This window comes from Ipomoea nil, unplaced genomic scaffold, assembly GCF_001879475.1.
Source record: "Ipomoea nil cultivar Tokyo-kokei standard unplaced genomic scaffold, Asagao_1.1 scaffold2705, whole genome shotgun sequence".
NCBI classification, from domain to species: domain Eukaryota; kingdom Viridiplantae; phylum Streptophyta; class Magnoliopsida; order Solanales; family Convolvulaceae; genus Ipomoea; species Ipomoea nil.
In genome coordinates, this window is record NW_017619133.1 from 1,791,609 (window position 1) to 1,813,564 (window position 21,956).

The window sequence follows — 21,956 nt, forward strand, 5'->3', positions numbered from 1 at the left end:
CGTTATAATCCCTTTATTTTAATATTTAATTTAGTATTTGAAGGGTTGGTCTCGCAATTAGCACTAGCAGAAATATTGGGTTAAGTGCATGAGCTGATTCATCAGTAAACTTAGAACTTGAAATGTTAAAAGTTGCTATTTAATATTGCTTTCATTTAACCATTATAACTCTTTGAATATTAATTCAATTAATACAAAAGCTCCAATTCAATATGAAATTGCCAGGAATATATATATATATATATATATATATATATATATATATATATATATATATATATATAATAAAATTATAAATAATTCTAATATTTGGAAGTGTACATTTATTTAAATTATACGATTTGTATATTAGCGTTTAAATTGATTACTTAAATATTATATTAGAAATAGTCTAAACAAAAAATAAAAGGAAGAATATGGTTAATTGATATTATTTCAAGTAACAAAAATATACTATAATCAAATGAGGAGAATCTCTATGTTTAATTATCATAGTAAGATTAAAGTATTAAATACAGGTTGGTAATATGGACGTAAGTATATGTATGTAGCTTTACTTGTTGTTGTGGGGTTTACTTAACATTACTCGCTAATGTTTTTAAAATATGTTTTCAGGTTTGGAGAAGAGTATCTTTTGCGAGCGCGCTATCTAGTCTTGATGGAGTAGTCCTAAACCCTTGATCTTAAATAGATATTTTGTTGAATTCTATAGTTGGTTTATGTTTAGAGTTGATGTAAGAACCTTATGGGATATGTTATGATTTATAAATTCATGAGCTTAGCTTTCGCTTTACCACTTGGATTTAGAATGATCTAAATGTGGCATAATATCCCTATGTAGTTTGGTTTTGCTTCTGCGCATTTTGAGTAATTCAGCAATTGAACTTTATTCCTTTTTTTTTTATTCTATATATTTCAGTATTAGAAATTGAGGGTGTTACAAACTCTACCATATGCTCTAATATTAGATTTTTTTTTAGCTAACATTTTTTTACAAATCACTTGTTTGAATTGCCAAACAAGGCCTTAGTCAATTTTAGGCAGCGAGACTTCCACCATCTCCAACATCAGCTTCGGTTGACTTTGACTATAGGCAGCCTTCTTCATCTCCATTTTTGGCTCCAATTTTAGTTCTAAAACAAAATGTTCAATTTGGGATTCAATCAAACAACTTCATATTCAAATAATGTCAAGTTCATATCCATTGCTCCGCCTAAACATTTGATCACTGTTTTAGCAAATAATTTACAAGTACTAAAATATTGGGGAGTTCTATTTTCCCAAATAATACGTATGATTTTTGGCTTGGGTTAGTAGATTATTTTTCAAGACTCAAAATTAAATAGGGAAATTTTTAAAATCATAATTTGGCTCATCAAAACTATTACAATTATTATTTCTATCAGTTTGGTTGACAAAATTATTAGGTTTTATATATTTGTTAGCAGAAAATGTATATTGGGCTATTTGAAGGTAAGATCACTACTGGAAATTCTGAAATTTCCGACCACCTGAAAATGATCTTAAATTAAGTTGATACCAAAAAGTCCAAAAAGTGGTCGGAAATAGCAACAAAGGTTTTTCCGGATACCAAAAGTGGTCGGAACAAGACTTTTAACTTGATTTATGATCATTTTTAGGTGGTCGGAAATTTCAGAATTTCCAGTAGTGGATATATCAATCATTATTGCATGGAGCATGGTGGATCATAAATAAAAAGTATATTTTTAATATACTAAAGGTACATTATTTATGTACGTAAGGTACATGTTTTGAAAATATATTTTTAATATACTAAAGATACATTATTTTATATAATGTACCGTGAATACAAAAATAATGTACTTTTAATATATTAAAAATGTTCTTGATATCCATACTCCGATCCATAGTCCACACAATAATTTGCCAATAGTTATGCTGTGCAACCGAATGCACCATGCGCATGGTGCATACGATGCAAAACGACGTCGTTTTGACTAAAAACGCGCGTCCCACTTATAAAAAAAAAAAATCCAGGTTCGATTCTCGACAATAGCATTATTGTGGATATATAATTATGAATTTCTGGATATATAGTTATGAATTTCTGGATATATAGTTATGAATTTATGGATATTTAGTTCATTCATTGTGGATATTTACTTCATTCATTCACTGTGGATATATAGTTATGAATTTATGGATATATAGTTATGAATTTTTGGATATTTAGTTCATTCATTGTGGATATTTAGTTCAATCGTTGTAGATATTTAGTTCATTCATTGTGGATATTTAGTTCATTCATTGTGGGTTTTTACTTCATTCATTCAATGTGGATATATAGTTATGAATTTATGGATATATAAAAATGCTATTGCCGGGAATCGAACTTGATTTCTTTTTTAAGTGGAACGCATGTTTTTTAACCAAAACGACGTCGTTTTGCATCGTATGCACCATGCGCATGGTGCATTCGGTCAGGGCCGTTCCAATCAAAATTGGGGTCCTGTGCAATATTTTAATTTGGGCCCCCTTTTCAAGTAATTTTTATATATAAATAAGGGGGCGTTTGGTTCACGGAATCTTAGATTACCCCAGGTAATAGGATTACCACCTGGAAGGTAATGTGAGATTTGGGAATGTAAGATTACCTTGTGTGTTTGGTTCGGATGGTGTAATATAATATTACCTTGTTTGGTTCAGAGTTATATTTTAGGTTATATGGATCAATTTACGATAATGTCCTCAATAATATATATATATATATATATATATATATATATATATATATTATGTCTGTATTTATTTATATCTATGAAGCTTAAATATTAAAAAACTAAATATACAAATATGTATATTTCATTATATAAACATATATTAATTTCATTATTATTATTATTATTATTATTATTATTATTATTATTATTATTATTATTATTATTATTATTATTATTATTATTATTATTATTATAATGATTAGTTAACAAGGGCAAAGTTGGAATAATTCAAGGTAATCTAAGATTACCTAAAAAAAATGGGGGTAATCACATTACCTTGAAACATTACCGCCACATCAGCTTTCAGGTAATATAACATTACCTGGTAATCTCATAACTTGAACCAAACAAGGTAATATAACATTACCAGACTCAGATTACCCAGGTAATCTAAGATTACCTGAACCAAACGCCCCCTAATAGTTATTCAAAAAGTAGTGTCAAAAATTCAAAATATAAATAATGTATTAAAAAAATACATCTAAAATTTCATTTAATTAAAAAGTAAAATGCGTCGTGCACACTTAGACGCAAAATCATCTACTAAACTTTTGATATCAATTTCTTCCAAAATCTCATTTTCAAATCATCTACTAAACTTTTGATATCAATTTCTTCCAAAATCTCATTTTCAATAGAGATTAAAGCTAATCCATTGAGTCTCTCTTGCAACATACTTGATCGTAAGTAAGATTTCAACAATTTCAACTTTGAAAAACTCCTCTCTGCAGAGGCAACAGTAATTGGGATAGTCAATAATATTCGATGTGCAATAGTAGCATTTGGAAAACAACCCATCTGTTTCAATGAATTCAATATACTCACTGCTCCTATATTTTCTTTCAATAAAATCTCTCTAAGTAAAAACTCAAATTAAATAACTCACAAATAGCAATTCTTTTTTTTAGGAAACGAACTGTAATTTTTTTTTTTTTAGGAAACAAACAGCAATTCCTCAATTCTCAAATACTCAAATTAAAAACTCATTAAATAAATTAAATAATAGACAAATACCTGTATTGTAGAGTGTAGACTGCAATCAGAAATTGTGTGTGTCTCGTCTACGATTTGTCCGTCCTCAGCTCGTAATTCGGAAATCGGAATTCTTACGGTAATTGTCTAATTGATGCCTACTGCGGCACTGCCTAATCAAGGCACTTATATAATTTAGGTTAGGTTAATAAACTTGTGGCTTGGCTTTCAAGATTTGTTTGAATTGAATGTTGATTGGCTGATTGAGGCATTGCGCTGCATGTGATGTATATATATACTAATTTTTTTTTTTTTTAAAATAAGGGGCCCCCAAATTTTGGGGGCCCTGTGCGGTGGCCCTGCATTCGGTTGCACAGCATAATTTGCGATAATTTGCCAAGATATATAGATTAGACCAAAAAGGTTGGGCTTAAAATAGTTGGATTATTTGGGCTCAAGAATAACTAACTAGCTCAAGAATTTAAAATAGATATAGGATTAGGAATTTAAAAATCATTTGGGTTTAGAAAATTTGATACGTATAAAAACGATATAGACATGCTCATCTCAGATAGATTTTAGATAGCAAAATTATGGACTATAAAATAGTTTATTTAAATTTAAGAGCAAAATAATTTTTTTGATAATATTCAGGTTAAAATGTTACGGATTGAAAAATAAATTTTATTTTCAAAAATATTTTATTAAAATAAGGTGATTTAAAATATCGGGATGTGACAGCGGTAGCGTCAAATTATGTTGTGCATCCTATGCACCATGCATTGCATACAGATGCAAAAACGACGCCGTTTTAGATCAAACACGCATCCTACTTTAAAAAAAAAAAATAATTTCGATTCCCAGCAACAACATTATGTTATTCATTTTTTAGTTCATTCATTCTGGATTTTTAGTTATGAAATTCTGGATGTATAGTTATGCAATTCTGGATGTATAGTTATGCAATTCTGGATGTGTAGTTATGAAGTTATGGATGTGTAGTTATGCAATTCTGGATTTATAGTTATGAAGTTATGGATGTGTAGTTATGCAATTCTGGATTTATAGTTATGAAATTATAGATGTGTAGTTATGTAATTTTGGACGTATAGTTATGAAATTATGGATATGATGAAATTATGGATGCGTAGTTATACAATTCTGATAATTTTTTTTTCTAAAGTTAGACATCAAAACTACGTCATTTTTGCATCCGTATGCACCATGCATGGTGCATACGGATGCACAACATAACAATTGAGCGGTAGCATCCCATTTCCCTTTGGTAAAGGCTTCCGTAGTTGTTGATTTGGTTTAAACATGCTTATCTGTACCAAGAATTATACTAGAGAAGTCATAAGAAAACTACCATCTATTTTTCCCATTTCACCCCGCTAGGTCCATCGCAATGTTGTTTATGGTAACAAACCCAAGAAATAGGTATGTAAATAGTATGCCCTGATTTCCCTTAGTTTCATTTTTTATTTTTACACTTTATTAACATTTTGGCAGGGCCGTCCCTGGCCATGTTTGGCCAGGGCAAGCGCACAGGACTCCCAAATTTTGGGGGCCCCAAATATTACGGTATGTCCACGCATTTACATATATAGTTTAGTTGCTGTGCCCCCAAATTTTGGGGGCACTTTTATTAAAAAAAAATATTAGTATATATTTATGGTTTATATTTTACATTATTAGTGTTGGTATAACTTATGTATAAAGAAATTATGACGGTCTAAAATTCTACAAAATTTACATTCCTAATTCCTAAGGACTTGATTTATGTATAGAGTTATAGTCCTATAATTTATAGGAATTAAGGCGGGTCTATTTGACTATTGTAAAATTATTATATATCAAGAGTAAAAAATTACTCATATTCCTATTATAATGCATATACACAAAATTTGTATTCACTGTGGAGGGATTCGATCTCAGTAATCATTAATTTGAAGTGTATTATTTGTGCATTTGACATCCTCAATTTTTTTATTCTTCATAATAAAAGGATGAAAGTATGTAAGTTAAATATTTTAATCCTTTAATTTTATTCAAAATTTTAAAATTTATTGTATGTAAGTTATTCAATAACTAGCCCTAGTTAAAGATTTTTTGATAGGTGAATAACAATCTAATTTCTTGTATTTTGATGCTACAATTGCAATATTAAATAGTCTTGACTATTTTCATTTCTGTTTTTTATGATCAAGTATATGGTAAGAAAGACTTTGGTGAATGATTTTACATCTAAATATGCATGAAGAAGTGGAAGAATGTCACTTTTCAAGTGAAAATTTGAATGATAATTTTTTTTTTTATAGATTATTATATATTTTGGTACAATATAATATATCTTCATTTGATTATAGTACGTATATTTCTGTTACTTAAAATAATATCAATTAGCCATTCTATCCTTCTATTTTTTGTTTATACTTTTCTTAATATAATTTTATTTTAACTTTTTAAGTAATCAATTTCAATACTAATATACAAATCTTATAATTTCAAAGAAATATACACCTTCAAATATTAGAATTGTTTATAATTTCATCATTAATTTTATTATTTAAATATATATAAAAAAATTTATCCGTGCATCGCACGGGTAATTTACTAATTTACAATTATACAAAAAGGGCGCCATGTTAAATTTTCGCACAAGACCCCAATCTTCTTAGGAACGGCCCTGCATTTTGGTCTTGCCCCCTTAATTGAATATGTTTGGCAGAGTAGATATATATTTGCTAACACCTAGAAGTAGTAGTAGTCCAAAGACTGTTGTGGCATTTGTCGCAGGTGGAGATAGAGTAAGACTGTTGTGGCATTGGCCTTGCTTTTCATGATTAATAATCTGCAGGTGAAGAAGCCAAATCAAAAGCCAGTCTGCTGCTAGATGAACTAAGAGGTGTTGTCACACTCTCAAGAGTGAACAAAAACAATATAGACAAAAAAAAAAAAATAGTCATGAACTTCAGGTATTCAGTTTTAATTAAGAGCATTGCTTTGGCCACAAACAATTTCTCTAATGCAAGTATGCTAGGAAAGGGTGGTTTTGGACCCGTTTATAAGGTAACCTTCACAATATCTTTTGTTTTAAAAGAGTTTTGGAAGTGAGTAATTAATCTTATTGTATTGAAATTTCAGGGAACATTACCTGATAGACAAGAAGTAGCTATTAAAAGACTCTCAAAAAGCTCAGGCCAGGCTAAGGGCTTTTGGAGTTCAAGAATGAAATTTTATTGATTTTCAGACTCCAGCATACTAATCTTGTTAGGCTTTTGGGTTGCTGCATCGAAGGAGATGAGAAAATTTTAATTTACGAGTATATGCCCAATAAAAGCTTAGATTCCTTTTTATTTCGTAAGTATACACATTGGTAATTGCAAGTGATTTATATAATCATATACTATCTGTTGTATTCATAGTTGTATGAATTTGGAATGAACAGACCCTGACAGGAAGGAGCTGCTAAGATGGGGGAACCGATTGAACATTGTAGAAGGAATTGCTCAGGGGTTACTCTATCTCCACAAATATTCGAGGTTGACGGTTATCTATAGAGATTTTAAAAGCGGCAACATCTTATTGGGTGAGTAAGAAACTGTCGCACCCAGTTATTTCATTATTTTAATGCTATGTGCTTGTACGTAGATTATGGTTTTGACTTGTGAATGTTGGCTGTAGGTAAGTAGGAAGATAGACTTGGTCTATGGTGGTGGAAGTATAAGTTTGATGGGTTTGATTTCCAAAAGAGCCTATGATAGATGATATGCACAATAATTGTAAACATGTAATTTAATTTGGTGGACTGTAACACCCCGTGTTACGATCCCTAAAATCAATTAAATCATTTAGCCAATTACCCAAAAGAAGGAATTAAATCACAATAATTAATTAGGAAAGGCCCACCATAGTCCATGGGCCCTTATCCCTAAACCCAATCCTTAGTTCCAAAAGAAATAGAATTAGCAAGCCTATAATATTAGTTCCTAACTAGGACTCCTAAATATATAAATAGGGGGCTTAAGAGGCACCTAGAACCCCCCACCACAATAAACGTTCCACCACCCCAAAGAGCTCCAAGAATTCCCTTAGAAGAAATCAAGAAAGCAAGAAAGCTTAAAGAAAGACCCTTCATAGCCAAGGAATTAATTAAGGCTAAGAGGTAACCCATGTCTCAACAAAACCTATTTTCATAGCTATGATTCCCCTCTTAGGAATTCCCCATATTATTGTGTATTGATGATTTGTGTTATTATTGATGATTGATGGGATAATTCCATGGGTGATCTTGATGATGAAAGGTTCTTGATAATTATGGTGTTCTTGATGATTATATGACGTTCTTGATGATTATATGATTTTCTTGATGATTGTAGGATGTTCTGGATGTTTATATAATATTCTTACCGAATCTTGATATTAGAAGATGAATCGTGACCTTGTTGATTTAAAAATGATTAGAACCCTAGGTTGTATCGTATGGAATTATGCTTGGTATATTGGGTGGGAATTCGCATGATTGGGTGTTTATTATGTTTAGAAAAGCATGATAGGTTATGTGCCGTTTGTTTCCTGATTTTGATCCGTTAATTGTCTACGTGTGTTATCAATTGCGTTTGAAAGTGTCTAAGCATGGTTTCGGGTTCCACAAAGGTTCCCGGGGCGTTTTTGATGAAAAGAGTCAGTGGGGGGATAGGGGACCCGCCACCTACCCACGGCCTTCTTGCGGCAGCGGGCAGCTGCCCGCCGGGCACCCGCTGCCCGGAATGGCTGCCGCCGGCGGGCAGCAGGCGGGTGAACCCTCACCCACCGGCTACCCGCTGGTTTGCACCCCAATTGGGGATTTTGGCTTCCCCGTTTGATGTTCCCCCGACCCCCGTGGTGTCCCAACGGACTCCGTCTATCGTGCCTATGTCTAGTTTGATTTTCGGGTACCGTTCGTAGGTCGTATGGGTCTTATATATTGCATGCTAGTTGAATTGGTATCCCGTTGACCTAGGTGAAAGAAGTATGAACCCCTTAGGACTATTCTTAGTATGTGAAGGATCACGCATAGGTTTTGTTATACGTTTTCTCCCCCTTCCCAATGTGTTAATGTGGGTTGCATGTGCTTGCTATGTGTTATGTGTGCATGTTACCCCGACTTGGTTAAGATCAATCGGGCTATACGGGCAGTCGGGTGGGCTGAGAACCATACCGGCTGTTAACCAGGCTGGTAGAGACCGGTCAGGTATATAAATATTATATAGGACTAAGATCCACTATACGGGCAGTTGAATGGGTTGAGAACCATCCCAACTGTTAACCAGGCTGGTAGAGACCGGTCAGGTATATAAATATTATATAGGACAAAGGTCCACTATACGGGCAGTTGAATGGGTTGAGAACCATCCCAACTGTTAACCAGGCTGGTAGAGACCGGTCAGGTATATAAATATTATATAGAGCTGCGGCTCACCGGTCGGTTGCGATCGACCCCTCCGTGCTGTCAGACGGGGTAGGGTGTTGCGGGGCCGTGTCAGAGTTATATGCGCTGACCCTCATGTATGGGCATGCGATTGGTCCTAGGGATGGCAATGGGTCGGGTGTGGGTCGGGGAAGGCTACATCCATCACCCGACCCACCTTATATTTTCTCCACCCACCCCCACCTCCAACCCGCATCGGGTGGATTTTTTCAGAACCCACCCCCACCCCCACCGGGTGCGGGTGCCCACTACGGGTACCCACCACTTATCATCTTATTATGTTTTTCAAAAAATAATATTTAAATTATTTACATAATAAAAAAAATAAAATCCATTAGTGATACTAAAACATAAATAATGGAAATATTTAAATATAACTAAATTGTTAATTTTTTAAAATAAACTTAGTAGTTTTGATATAAAAAATAGTAAAAAGATACACAGAGTTATATAAACTATTATAAATAACTACATACTAGTATTTATTTTACTATTATATATCTATACACACACACATGGTGGGTCGGGTGGGGTTCTAGGCGGGTCTTGTACATAGAACCCGAATCCAACCCGACCCACCGCGGGTTTTCTTTTTTAAGACCCACCCCAGACCCACCACCCACCATCACCCAAAAACACCCGATCCATGCGGGGTGGATTCGGGTGGATATCCACGGGTCGGATTGAAATTGCCATCCCTAATTGGTCCTGTGGCGCCAACAAAGTGTGCTATGTGATGAAGTATGGATGAGTTGTTGTTATGAGTATCTTGGAGATGAGACTATGAGATTTGTACCGGGGATTGTATATGTTGGGTTATGATTATTAATTGTGCTTATCTTATATGTCTTGCCTGTTGTAAACTGTATATGTTTGGTGTAACTGCTGTCTGTGCTTAGCCCTATCTGTTGAGTCTATCCCTGTTTCAAAAGCTAGAGTTCGTAGGAGATATCTTCACGTTCAAAATGACTTTTCGTATATCTATATAGATATCTATATGTATTGTATTTCAACACGTTGGAGTGGGTTACCAGCATCTCTCGCTGAACAGATATATTTGGCTTTCAGGCACAGACGAGTAGATCACTGGAGCAGGCTAGAAGCTTGGGCGTAGCTTAGATAGTTTTTCCCTTTCGGCCTGCGTGCCATGATTTAGTATTGATACCATTTGAGGATATTAGTTAGTTAGCCTGTGCACATGAGTTCTCTAGCTCAGGTGTGGCATAGCACCCCGCACTCTTGAATTATGTTTTGGGATTTAATGGGATTTCACCTTTATTTTATAAGTTTTAAATATCTCGAAAATCTGGGGTGTTACAGTTGGTATCAGAGCCTAAATTGACCCTGGGACAAGACTCTTAAGACCAGACTTTAGGACAACAGGCTCGAACTCTAAGTATTTAGGAACATAGGATTCAGGAATCTTAGGACATGCGGTGAAACTGTGAAACCTACACATAATCTCCCTTACCTGGAGAAAACTTCCCCCCGTTATCACAAAAAGGGACATCAAGCCCCAATTTAACGTTCTTATAAACATTGACCCAGGAAGACGACAACATGGCACCCAACAGAAGACAATCAAGGACTCCAGAACCCGCCGCGCACGACCCCCTAACCCGAACGCTACAACAACTAACACAAGTCGCCCAAGCACTAAGCGACGTGGCTCTCCGCAACTACAGGCCCCCACCGCCTCCGTCAAGCGCAAACGCAGACCTCGCCCGACAAGTCTCTAACCAGCGACCACCCACATTCTCAGGAGAAGAGGATCCTGTAATCCTGGAGGAATGGATCCGAACCCTTGACAAAATTCTCGGATTAGTGGAATGCCCAGAAGAACGCCGCGTGGAGATAGCCTCGTTCTACTTCGGACACGAGGCCGATCTCTGGTGGATCCACGAGGGTCCTACTTACCAACAAGAACCGGGGTTCAACTGGGAACAACTCAAAACGCGACTACGAGAGCGATTCTATCCAACACAAGTAAGGGCATCCATGTACGAGGAGTTTCTCCATCTGAAACAAGGGGCAGCTACCGTCATGGAATACCACAAACGATTCCTTGAACTAGCACGCTTCGCACCAGAACTAGTCCCCACCGAGGTGACCAAAATAGAAAGATTCGTATCGGGCCTCAACTTTGAAGCCCGAAAGGCACTAGTGGTAAGCAGACCTCGGACTCTCAACGAGGCCTACTCCAGTGCCGCTAACCTCTACCGAATCCAACTACTCCAACGCGGGGTCCAAGAGCAGATACGAAAGAGGAACCCCGGAGGAGGGGCACCACCAGTAAAGAGAGCAAGAAACGACACCAATACAAGACCGAGTAACCTGACCAACCAAAGGCCACCCCTGGGGAACAACGACGCTAACACCAGGAACTTTCCTTGTCCAAAATGCAACAGGAACCATAGAGGCAAAGATTGCATGGGCAATCCTTGCGGTGCTTCAACTGCGGAGAAGAAGGACACAAGGCCTTCCATTGCGCCCAACCCCAGGAACCACGCACTACCACCATGGGACAACATGGGAGCACCTCTCATCAAGGAAACTACGGCGCTCCTGGGAAAATATTCATCATGAGCCGCACTCAAGCCGACCTTGGGAACGAGAACAATCTCGAGGAAAGAAACCCAACCCCAGAAGACGAGGACCACGCAGACCCCGTGGGAGAAAGCCAAGAAAACGACTTCTGTCTAGGATAAGTCGGCAATTTCCTTGTAATCACCTTCGTAGTAGAACTACTTACTTAGCTTAATTACTTGGAAGTATTATAAATAAAAGATTAGTTCGAAATTCGGTCCTATTTACGGGGGGGATAGGACTAAAACCATACAAACTAGCCAAAACCACTAAAAGCCGAAATAAGGAAAAGATAAGGGCCCCATCATCAAAGAGCATAGTGTTACCAATGAGAATTGTACTCTTGATCTCCCATTTACAAGACCAAGGTTTTGACCACTAGGCTAGGGGTGTTTCTTGAAACCACAAGGGAACACTTTCTTCTTAAAGCCCTACAAGTCCCTAAACCCACAAAAATCCCCAAATCAAAAACCCTTCTTCTTCTTCTTCCACACCCTCTCTCTCTCCCTCTTCTCTTCCTTTCTCTCCCGCTCATCCGACCGCCCCCACGAATCACCACCGCCAACCACCAGACCACGCGCAGCCGAACGCCGCCACCGGCCGAACACCATCCGTCCGCCCACGCCACCGCGCCGCCGCCTAAGCCGACCGCCCCACCATCACCCACGCTACTCCCAGCTGCAACCCGCTGCCACCACTGCCCAACGTCGCCACCCCGCCATCGCTCCCTCGTCGCCCTGCGCCGGAACCCGCCTAGCCGCCGTCTCCCTCGCAAACACCGCGCCACCGGGAACCTCGCTGGAAAACGTGCCGCCGCCAACTCACCGGAAAACCACCGGAAAGTTCGCCGGATAATTTTCCACCAAGAGAAGCTCCACAATGCCGAAAAAGCCCCTCGGAACCCGCACCCCGGAGTGGAGCAACGCAGATTACACCGTGATCGGAGGTAAAGCCCTTGAACCCGACCAATTTTCTCCGGAATTGGTTGATATGCTTAGACACCAAGGGCTTTTAGATACATATCTCACCATCAAGGGGGATACGTACCCCGAATTGGTGAAAGAATTCTATCAACATCTTGTAGCCACCAAACGGGGCAATAAGCTAGAAATCACCACCAAGGTCCGCGGCAAGGAAATCATACTTTCCGAAGGCCGTTTGGCCAAGCTTTTGAAATTGACCACCACGGGTGTGTCAAGCTATGACCGAAAGGGGTGGATCGATACCCAAAGCACGGGGTACAAGGACTATCTCGGGTACCTACTCGGGAGAGAAGACGGATTCACCGCGGCCACACGACCAAATAGGAAGTGGCTATCGGCGGAACAAAAGATATTGGTTATGATTGTAACCGATAGCCTCTTGCCCACGAACAATAAAAGCAAGGACGTGGGGAGTTTAGAGTGCACCTTTGCCTACTTCTTGAAACACAAAATCAAGTTCAACCTGCCGGCCCTCATGCTAAAACACATGGAGTTTTGCAAATCAAGCAACCGACTTAGCCTACCCTACGGGATGATCCTAAGTTGGATCATGGAGAAAAAGGGGGTGGACCTAAGCCACACTGAGGTTAAAACCGCAAACGGCATGATCTTTAACGCCCAGAATCGCCGCAACGACATCTACTACACCGAAGGGGGACACTACCTCACCATCGAGGAAATTTGCCAAAAACCCGAGGAGGAACGAAGAGAATTGGTCGACCAATTAGACATCTCCAACAAGAAACTCAAGCGGGCAATGCAAGATTGTGGGATCCCGGGGGAAAATGAGGACCGGGAGGAGGAAGACGAGCCCGGACCGCCGTTACACCCACGATAAAGAGGGAATCCCAGGGAGCAAAACGAGAGCTCGATCAATGAGCGCATACTCGCACAACTCAACCGACAAAGCCAAATCATGGAGGAAGGGTTCTCATCCTTGATCCGTACGACACGCGCGCTAGATCAGAGGGTGGCAGCAATCGAGGCCACCTTGGGCACTCGCGGGGCATCCAGCTCAGGAGCAGGAGACCGAGGTAGACCTAAAACCCTTCTATCACAGCGCCACCAGAAATCCAGTCTACCCCAGCTAAGGCAAAACGTGAGGGCCACATTCCTAACCGGGAGGCCAAGATACGGGATGCCTAGGGGTGAAAGAGTGGATTAACACACCCGGCTTCGGGGACGAAGCCCCTCGTAAGGGGGGGAGAGTGTAACACCCCGTGTTACGATCCCTAAAATCAATTAAATCATTTAGCCAATTACCCAAAAGAAGGAATTAAATCACAATAATTAATTAGGAAAGGCCCACCATAGTCCATGTGCCCTTATCCCTAAACCCAATCCTTAGTTCCAAAAGAAATAGAATTAGCAAGCCTATAATATTAGTTCCTAACTAGGACTCCTAAATATATAAATAGGGGGCTTAAGAGGCACCTAGAACCCCCCACCACAATAAACGTTCCACCACCCCAAAGAGCTCCAAGAATTCCCTTAGAAGAAATCAAGAAAGCAAGAAAGCTTAAAGAAAGACCCTTCATAGCCAAGGAATTAATTAAGGCTAAGAGGTAACCCATGTCTCAACAAAACCTATTTTCATAGCTATGATTCCCCTCTTAGGAATTCCCCATATTATTGTGTATTGATGATTTGTGTTATTATTGATGATTGATGGGATAATTCCATGGGTGATCTTGATGATGAAAGGTTCTTGATAATTATGGTGTTCTTGATGATTATATGACGTTCTTGATGATTATATGATGTTCTTGATGATTGTAGGATGTTCTTGATGTTTATATAATATTCTTACCGAATCTTGATATTAGAAGATGAATCGTGACCTTGTTGATTTAAAAATGATTAGAACCCTAGGTTGTATCGTATGGAATTATGCTTGGTATATTGGGTGGGAATTCGCATGATTGGGTGTTTATTATGTTTAGAAAAGCATGATAGGTTATGTGCCGTTTGTTTCCTGATTTTGATCCGTTAATTGTCTACGTGTGTTATCAATTGCGTTTGAAAGTGTCTAAGCATGGTTTCGGGTTCCACAAAGGTTCCCGGGGCGTTTTTGATGAAAAGAGTCAGTGGGGGGATAGGGGACCCGCCACCTACCCATGGCCTTCTTGCGGCAGCGGGCAGCCGGCGGGCGGGCAGCTGCCCGCCGGGCACCCGCTGCCCGGAATGGCTGCCGCCGGCGGGTGAACCCTCACCCACCGGCTACCCGCTGGTTTGCACCCCAATTGGGGATTTTGGCTTCCCCGTTTGATGTTCCCCCGACCCCCGTGGTGTCCCAACGGACTCCGTCTATCGTGCCTATGTCTAGTTTGATTTTCGGGTACCATTCGTAGGTCGTATGGGTCTTATATATTGCATGCTAGTTGAATTGGTATCCCGTTGACCTAGGTGAAAGAAGTATGAACCCCTTAGGACTATTCTTAGTATGTGAAGGATCACGCATAGGTTTTGTTATACGTTTTCTCCCCCTTCCCAATGTGTTAATGTGGGTTGCATGTGCTTGCTATGTGTTATGTGTGCATGTTACCCCGACTTGGTTAAGATCAATCGGGCTATACGGGCAGTCGGGTGGGCTGAGAACCATACCGGCTGTTAACCAGGCTGGTAAAGACCGGTCAGGTATATAAATATTATATAGGACTAAGATCCACTATACGGGCAGTTGAATGGGTTGAGAACCATCCCAACTGTTAACCAGGCTGGTAGAGACCGGTCAGGTATATAAATATTATATAGGACAAAGGTCCACTATACGGGCAGTTGAATGGGTTGAGAACCATCCCAACTGTTAACCAGGCTGGTAGAGACCGGTCAGGTATATAAATATTATATAGAGCTGCGGCTCATCGGTCGGTTGCGATCGACCCCTCCGTGCTGTGAGACGGGGCAGGGTTCTGCGGGGCCGTGTCAGAGCTATATGCGCTGACCCTCATGTATGGGCATGCGATTGGTCCTGTGGTGCCAACAAAGTGTGCTATGTGATGAAGTATGGATGAGTTGTTGTTATGAGTATCTTGGGGATGAGACTATGAGATTTGTACCGGTGATTGTATATGTTGGGTTATGATTATTAATTGTGCTTATCTTATCTGTCTTGCCTGTTGTAAACTGTATATGCTTGGTATAACTGCTGTCTGTGCTTAGCCCTATCTGTTGAGTCTATCCCTGTTTCAAAAGCTAGAGTTCGTAGGAGATATCTTCATGTTCGAAATGACTTTTCGTATATCTATATAGATATCTATATGTATTGTATTTCAACACGTTGGAGTGGGTTACCAGCATCTCTCGTTGAACAGATATATTTGGCTTTCAGCCACAGACGAGTAGATCACTGGAGCGCGCTAGAAGCTTGGGCGTAGCTTAGATAGTTTTTCCCTTTCGGCCTGCGTGCCATGATTTAGTATTGATACCATTTGAGGATGTTAGTTAGTTAGCCTGTGCACCTGAGTTCTCTAGCTCAGGTGTGGCATAGCACCCCGCACTCTTGAATTATGTTTTGGGATTTAATGGAATTTCACCTTTATTTTATAAGTTTTTAATATCTCGAAAATCTGGGGTGTTACATGGACCGATTTCAGCCTTTCTGCACTTGTGGCATCAAGCTCTTGTGAGAGCCATGGCTTGATTTTGGTGGAGTTTGAGGTGCAAGATGATTTCCCAGATGCCCAAATGCAAGCATTGTCCTTGAAATTTCTTAGGGTTGCTTTGAAGGGGGCTTGGGTCTGCATATTTTGCTATATATCTAAACATATAGTCCATACATCACATTGTTAATCAACTCCTAGAATTTTTCACCTAAATCTGTTGAAGTCTTGAAGACTAAAAACAATACTACATTCATCCAAAATGACCATGTGCACTTGACTTGGCATGACTAATAGGCTAAAAAATTGATTAGTGTAGTTTATTAAGTTAAATTCAAAATATATGTTAGTTTAATGCAAGTGATGTCGGCAAAAATGGTGATACAAGTAACTTTGAATTGTTATGTTGTTGGATATCAGATGATGTTGGTGTAAATTTTGTGTGTGTGAACAGTTGGAGTTTGATAGTCATTTTGTAAACGTTTATTTAACACATGGAATTAGTTGCAACTGCAAATAATGAATTTCTATGATTCATTATACTTTTAATATTCAGCTTCATGCAATTATCAATGATTGATTGTAGTTCACTTCATTTTCAATTTCTTAGAGTTAATCATTTCTTTAATTCATTATTTTTGCTAGAACTTACACACATTTATAATGCTGATGGACCATAAGGATAAACAAAATTATTACTTTGTGTGCACTAATTATGGCCATATGAAGTTTGATGCCACTTGTTCCCAGTGTGGTGCCACATGTAGCAAATTTCACAAAAAAGAAATTATCATTTCTCTCTTCTCTGAGCTCTATATATTTATAAATATGATAATTGTGCACATAGTTATCTTTCATTGATAGTAAATAGCATGTAGATCATAGGTGATTATTTTGTAGGCAGATAGTAGGTAACAAACTATGAACCTAAAAAAGATCATCTCTAGTTGCTCCAAATTTTAACATTTTTGTTAGCTACTTGACCTAAACTCATGGAAAATGTAGAGCCTCGATAAATAAAAAATTCATTTTTTTTAAGGAAACTATTTTAACATTAGTTTTTTATGATGCATGAACCAAGCTGTGTTGAATGCTTGAGCCATCACTTAGTCATGCATATGTAATATATTTGTAATGGAAGATTAAGATTATCCGTTTAGGTGTTGAAGCTGGAGTTGTTTAATTCAATTCTAATATTGCCTTATGTTCTTGTTTTATTATTTTGATTATAGATGATAGATGATTATTCCAGTCATTTTTTTATTTTTAGGATGAAGGCTCGTGAGGGTCTTCTAAAGTGTAAGGAACTGGGGCTTTCTAAAGCAGAGATGAAAAAGCTTTTACCCATTGTTGATGCTAGTTCTTCTGATTCAGGTTTTGCCCACTTTCTTTTTCTTAAAAGCTACTTTTATGCATTTCCTTGACAAAACACTCCCAATACTCACTATATGGTTCCATTTGTTTTGTAAAGGCCGCTATGAACCAGCTTTCATCAGATATCATCTTCAGGTATTATTAATCATTTTATACCATATATCACTTTCTTTGTTTGCTTGCTTGTAAGTTGTGATAACAAATTTTTATTATTTTTGGTGGGGTGTAGGAGGCGATGATCAAAGATACTCTGGAACGCACAAAGGAACCCAACTTGAACTTGAAAGAGTACCTGAAGCTTTTTTAAGTATTCTTCCTCTTTATGGTCATTGGTATCCTTATTTTTTAAATTATTTTCTTTTGTAGCTTTCAATTATTTTTAATTTAGAATTGTAAATCTGAAATTTTATTTATAGTTTTTTACAAGTATTGTAGTAACTAGTAATTCACCCGCGCGATGCACGGAAAAAAATATGTTATTATAAATATAAATAAAAAATAGAAAAAATAAAAATATTTTAAATTGTTTAATATAATAATATTTTTGAGCTTCCATTGATCAAGTATTTATTATTTTTATAGAATACAAAATTACAATTAAAATTAAAATTAAAATTTTGTATGGTTAATATAATCTCTAATTATGTACATATTCAAATAAACTTATAGAGAGAATTTACATAATTACATTGATTTATTCTTAATTGTATTTCATCTATATTATAATTTTCACAATACGAATAATAACTAAGATAATTACATTTAGAAAGCAAATTTCAAATTTTGTATGAGTAAATTTAAACTCTAATTGAATGCATTTTTTTATATGATTATATAATATATTCTTTATGCACATGTCATTCCATAAAGCCAAATGTCATTCTATAAGTCGAAGACCACTTTTTGTGGAGATAATTCAAATGAATTTTTTTTTTTTCCTTTAAAAGTCCTAAGTTTAGAAATCCAGAAAAACATTAAAGACCATACGATATATATATTTAAATTTTTATTAATGGCTCATATGATTTTTTTTTTTTTAAATTCTGAGGTCCAATAATTGACCCACGGCCCGCAGCATTTGCTTTCTTAATCCCTTCTCACTTCTGCCATTTCTTTGAAGCATTTGAGAAGATAGAAAAGTACACTCCACAATCTCTACCGGTAGAAGGTGGTTCCTTAATGTGTGGCTCCATTTTTGTTCCACTTTCCATGATTCTTCTCTTTTATTTACTCCTTTTTTTTTTTTTTTTTTTTTTTTGTAGGTGTGATTGTTAGAGCCTCCTCTACATTCTACCGTCTTTTGTCTCCTCCGCTGCCATGGCCATGAAAATACACAAATGGTAGGATAAATTGCTGCAGTTTACACTCACATGGATTTGATCTGGGGTGTTTTATTGGAGAAAAATTATATGTAGAGGCTTGCATTAATTGCACTGTTTCAGATATCGAATAGGCTTTCATCGAAAATTTAATTAATATTGTAATCTCAAGAAGCACCATAAATAACAAAAGCATATCAAATAGACTTTCATTGTAAAGCCATATATATATATATATATATATATATATATATATATATATATATATATATATATATATATATATATATATATATATATTGAAAGGAGTCGGTATGGCATTTTACTCAAAATAAGCTGAAATAGCGTCAGGAGGGACAGAGTCCTAGAAGTAGTAAAATTTAAAGTGCTAGCTGCTAAAGTATGAGCTAAATAATTATCTGATCTAGGAATAAAACTAATACGACAGTAATTATACATAGGTATGTAAGCCCTGCAGATATCGATAGCATAGCCACTATACGAACGCACTGAGGTAGCTGTGGATGTTAAGTACTGTTGTAGTGTTAAACAATCAGTGAACACCTCTATAGATTGTTCGCCATGGTCTCTTAGCCATGATAGTACCTCCTTGCATGCTACGGCTTCGGCCATGAGCGGTGAGAAGCACTCGGGTAGCGTGGCAGCAAAGGCCGAGACATAAGCACTTTCTCCGCTGAGGATGACCGCCCCAACAGTTGCCTTGTTCATTGCATGATGATAACTTGCGTCGAAGTGGCATACAACTCATTGATCTCCATTCGGCGCCGACGGCATAATAGCTTGAACAAACTGCTGAGCAGCAGCAGTTTCTCCCTGAGGCAGTGTAGCGGCAGTAGACGTTGCTGGTTGGCGTGAATCCGGATGGGCTTGGCGCCAGGATTGCATAACCGTCGAGGCTGCCCCAATAATCCCGTCCGGTCACGGAAGACAAGCCTCCCAAACGGCACGATTCCTTGTCCGCCATATGTGGTACAAAATTGCAGCTGCATACATTATTCCATTAGCGTCGTGAATTTTTAACAATTCACTAAACCAATCATGAAAAATATTCGTCACAACATTTGGGATTGGTAGGCGGGATAGAGACCAAACTGATCTTGCATAGTCACATGATACGAGAGAATGCATAGTGTCTTCATACATAACCCCACACATAGCACAATTAGAACCCACATCCACCCTATTCATAATTAAATTCCTAGTTGTGGGGAGAATATTACTCAAGGCTCGCCACAGAAAAGTTTTCCATTTGGGTGGAACCCTAAGTTTCCAGAAGGTTAGCCATTTATCAAATGTGCCCACTGTACCAACATAGTCTCCCATAATACGCCTATAACCACACTTCACTGAATAGTGCCCTTTTGGGTCCCCATGCCAATACCACGAGTCATCATAATCCGGAGATATGGGGATTTTCAATATTCGTGTGACATCAGGAGGCATAAAAATATTTCGTAGCACGGGCTGATCCCATTGCCCTGTATCCGGGTCAATCAAACCTTTGACCACAGCTCCAGCTAACTGCGCTGGGGGTTCAGTGTGTATCATGGGATCCTGGTCATCCTGTAGCCAGGGTTGTTCCCAAATTAGTGTAGACTCCCCATTCCCAATCCTGTGCCTGACCCCGCTACAAATCAAACCATGGGCTGCCATAATACTGCGCCAACAGAAGTTGGGGTTATTTCCCAAAATTGCATTAAAAAATGATCACTTGGGATAGTACCTGGCTTTGTATACTTTTGAGACCAAGGAATCAGGTTTAGTCGGAAATCTCCAAGCCTGTTTTCCCAACATGGCCAGGTTAAAGGTCCGTAGCTCTGTAAAGCCCAATCCTCCAAACTTCTTAGGAATACACAGTCTATCTCCAAGCCTATTTTCCCAACATGACCAGGTTAAAGGTCCGTAGCTCTTTAAAGCCCAATCCTCCAAACTTCTTAGGAATACACAGTCTATACTACGCCTTCCAGTGGATTCCACCCCCTTCCCCGGAACCCCACCAGTAACGGTTCATAGTTCGTTCAATGGCAGTACAAACTGTGATAGGCAATAGGAAAACACTCATTGAGAATGTGGGCATTGACTGAGCCACACTTTTCAACAAGATTTCCTTCCCAGCCTGCGTTAACAGCTTCTTATTCCATGACCCAATCTTCTGCTTAATCTTATCCTCTATATAAGAGAAAGCTGCCTTCTTATTCCTCCCCACAAATGAGGAAAGTCCCAAATATTTGCCAAAATTAGGAGCCTGGTTAACCCCCTAAGATCTGTGCTACTTCATCTCTATCTTCCCCTCGTGTATTCTTACTATAACAAATACTAGACTTGTGGTAGTTAACCACCTGTCCAGACAAATTCTCATACGTGTCCAAACACTGTTTAATAACCTCCGCTTCCTGGGCATTCGCTTTAAAGAATAAGAGGCTATCGTCAGCAAAAAACAAGTGGGAAATAGGAGGTACACCCCTAGCCACCCTGCAACCATGAGTAGAACCCCTTTCCTGTTTTTCCTGCAATAATAAGGACAGTCCCTCTGCACATATAATGAAAAGATATGGAGGTAATGGGTCCCCCTGCCTCAATCCACGAGTTGGTACCACCGGGCTAGATCGTGTTCCATTGAGCAAAATATTGTACGAGACTATAGTCACACACATCATAATCAACTCGACCCATCTATTATAAAAACCCAACGACAAAAGCATGCTCCGCAGGAAGGGCCATTCCATACGGTCATAGGCTTTCGCCATATCCAATTTTAGGGCACCCCAGCCAGCTGCACCACACTGCTTCCTATTCAAATAATACCCTACCTCCGCAGCTATTAGGATATTATCCGTAATTAGCCTGTCTGGCACAAACGCACT

General features: G+C 38.3%; 1 long non-coding RNA gene across 1 annotated transcript; it reads left to right on the top strand.

Moving 5' to 3' along the window:
* Positions 1-1,629: 1,629 nt before the first annotated feature.
* LOC109156231 lies at positions 1,630-16,786 on the top strand. Its single transcript, XR_002049976.1, has 3 exons — positions 1,630-1,640; positions 7,466-7,473; positions 16,707-16,786. It is a non-coding gene; the product is annotated as an uncharacterized LOC109156231 (long non-coding RNA).
* The last annotated feature ends 5,170 nt before the right edge of the window (positions 16,787-21,956 follow it).